Source organism: Rhagoletis pomonella, unplaced genomic scaffold (assembly GCF_013731165.1).
Source record: "Rhagoletis pomonella isolate Grant_MI unplaced genomic scaffold, Rhpom_1.0 Rhpom_scaffold_00002, whole genome shotgun sequence".
NCBI lineage: Eukaryota > Metazoa > Arthropoda > Insecta > Diptera > Tephritidae > Rhagoletis > Rhagoletis pomonella.
In genome coordinates this window covers 112,920,202-112,923,418 of record NW_023458556.1, presented here as the reverse complement: position 1 = coordinate 112,923,418, position 3,217 = coordinate 112,920,202, and positions in this window count along the sequence as shown.

The window sequence follows — 3,217 nt, the reverse complement described above, 5'->3', positions numbered from 1 at the left end:
GGTAAAAGTGCACTTTAGCGAAGGTAGGTCAAAATGGACGGAAAAAGTTCGAGAGTGGTATCAATCGACGCGTCTTAACGCCAATAATAACAATCCGAGACCGGAAATTAACATTTTTCCTCCATCTTATTTATATTAACTACACAAGATTGTTGTGCGGATTTTCACCATCGGAATATTGCTATTAAATACAGATGTTCGCGAAAGTGTACACTTAAAACATCACAAATGTATAAAAACTAATAAATACGTGTTAAATTAAGTTCATTTATTCCAGGGCGGGGCCCCCCCAACCCCCCCCCCCCCCCCCTTCCTAAACGAAAGAGGATGGACGCCGCTCTATGAAGTCACCCCTCACCCCCTCACCACTCACCACTACCCTAAAGACTCCTTGGGAGCTGTTTGAAAACAACGGAAATTTGGATTTTTTCCAAAACCCTCACTACTCCTTTCTCTGTTGCCCAAGAAAAGAAGCTGAACACCTTTTACAGAGAGCACCTTTCTGCATAGGCGGCCTTCGGCCGCACTTAGGGATTATAACCCTCAGGAAGTAGAATTCTCCTTTCTGTGTTGCCGAAGAAGTGGTGATAAACACCTTTTGCAGAGAATACCTTTCTGCGTAGGCGGCCTTCGGCCGCGCTTAGGGATTATAACCATCACTAAGTAGAATTCTCCTTTCTGTTTTGCTAAAGAAAAGGGACTAAACACATTTTGCAGAGATATTTCGTGGATTTTTTTTTTTGACAGCTCAGCTCGTAAACTCGCAAAAAATACCATATTTCCAACCGACATTATTAATAAATTAGTGCACAGATATAGTAAATTTTATTTTTGTAATAAAGCGTGAACTGTTGTCTACAAGTGTGTTGTTGTTGTTGTTGTTTTTGTAGCGGCTACAACAACCCCGCCCAGGACGGTTGGTATCTCAGTCGTTGTCGTCAAGTTCCACTAACGGCAACCCTAGGAAGCGTGCAGCTTCTGTGGGGTTGGTCTACAGGGACAAGGCCGTTAGGGTTGTCGGGTTTTCCGGGCATGCGAAGAGATGTTTCGAGTCATGTGGGGTCTCTCCGCATGCCGGACACTCATTCGCACATCGCTCACGCTTCGTCGGGTTGGACAAAAACCTCACGGTTGACCAAAGCTTGCTCACACCAGAGGCGAAGTAACATCCGTGAAGCCTTTCCAGTCAGCGTTGGAAAAGTTGACATAAGTCCGGTGATCCACGGAAGCAAAGTCGGCAAGTTTATCAATCGAGATGACTATGGGCCGATGGTCTGATGCTAGGGTCAGCATAGGTCGCCATGATACGCTGTTTATCAGACCAGCACTGATAATTGTTAGATCTGGCGAGTCGCAGCAGCTGCCCATAATCCTGGTGGGTGCGTCGTCCTTCATTGTGCAGAATGTCGAATCGTCAATCTGCTCAGCCAGATGTATTCCCATAGGAACATTTGACAGCCTTGAGTGCCAAAGATCGTGGTGCGCGTTAAAGTCACCTACTACCATTCAGTTTTCACCTCTGAGGAGCGCACCTATATCAGGGTGATATCCTGCCGAGCAGCAGGTGACAGGGTGTATGTATACGTTGAAAATTTCGAGCTCAACATCGCCTGACCGGATAGCAATGCCCTGACATTCTAGCGTGGTATCCCTGCGGTCGATGTCTGCTTCGATTAGACGATACTGCACGGTGTGGTGTGTGATGAACGCTAACCCACCACCATTATCTCGCTCGCGATCTCGGCGGTGCACGTTGTACACGGCACAATTCAACAATGTTGAATTGCTGTGCAACTTCGTCTCTTGGACCGCAGCTATCAATATACCATGACGACACATGAAGACGGTTATCTCCTCAATCTTGCTCTGTAGCCCGTTGCAGTTAAATTGAAGGAGCTTCATGTGGTTCGGGAGACGTGTCGTGATGTGGGGTGTAAGTGATGTGTGTGTTCTTACAGCCGTTGGCTGTGTGCGCTGCTGTGAAGGTTGCCGCACTGTGGTGGTGGCGGGAGGCGTCGCAAACGAGGTCTGCGACCAAGCAGCGCAACACGGGCCCTCGAAGTTCCCAGTCCAATCTCGCGTGGTACGCAGACCTGAGCATGCCCTAAAGTGGCACCAGCCAAGGCAGGTGTTGCACTTGACTGATGTCACAATAAGGAATATCCTGGTCTGACATACCGTGCAGATTGTAGGGGGAACCAGGAGTTGTTGGCGGCGGCGTGTGGGTGGTGGTGCGGTTGTGTGTGTTATGGGGTCTGTCGTGGCTGTGGTATGGTCTGTGGTGTTATTATGTTGTTGTGTTGTGGTGACTGTGTGAGGCTGCCCGGGTGGACTGAGGTTAGCCGTGGAGGCTGCTCTGTTTGAGCAACAGGGGGCCAGGTACGACGTGGTCCACTGTCGATGTGTCCGTAGTCCTGAGCAGACTCTGAGGTGACTCCACCCTCGCAGGCACTACACCGGCATACACAGCAGGTGTAGGTACCTGGCCCTGGGTTTGACTCGATGCCAGCCCTGAGTAGAAGAATACGTAGTGAATGTAGCCCTATGGACAAACAACTTCTGAGATACTTCGCCGACCAAAACGGGGTTAGATCGTGAGAAATGTACGCCAATTTCTGAATTTTACAAAAAAGGGCATATTTCAAAACCAATTTGTAAATAAATTAGTGACCAAAAATTTCAAAAGTCTGTGTTAAAATAATGTGTAGACCCTTGACTACAAGTGTGTGGAAGTGACAGAATAGCCCGAAATAGTTGGGGGCTCTACTAAACCCCACCCATTATAACCCTCACTACGTAGAATTCTCCTTTCTGCGTGCGAAGAAAAGGAAAGGAAATCCCCTTTTCACAAAAGTTTATTTCTTGTGCATTATTTGGGTGTTTTTAAAGTTGAAATACAAATTGTATTAATAGAGTGGCAGCACCAGTTTTCCTCCATCTTATTTATATTAACTACACAAGATTGTTGTGCGGATTTTCACCATCGGAATATTGCTATTAAATACAGAATTTCGCGAAAGTGTACACTTAAAACATTACAAATGTATAAAAACTAATAAATACGTGTTAAATTGAGTTTATTTATTCCATTCATTTGCATGAAATTCATATTTTTAATGAATTAAAAATGTTAAATTCCGGTCGGATTATTATTATCGGTGGGAAATCTTGGTAAAAGTGCACTTTAGCGAAGGTAGGTCAAAATGGACGGAAAAAG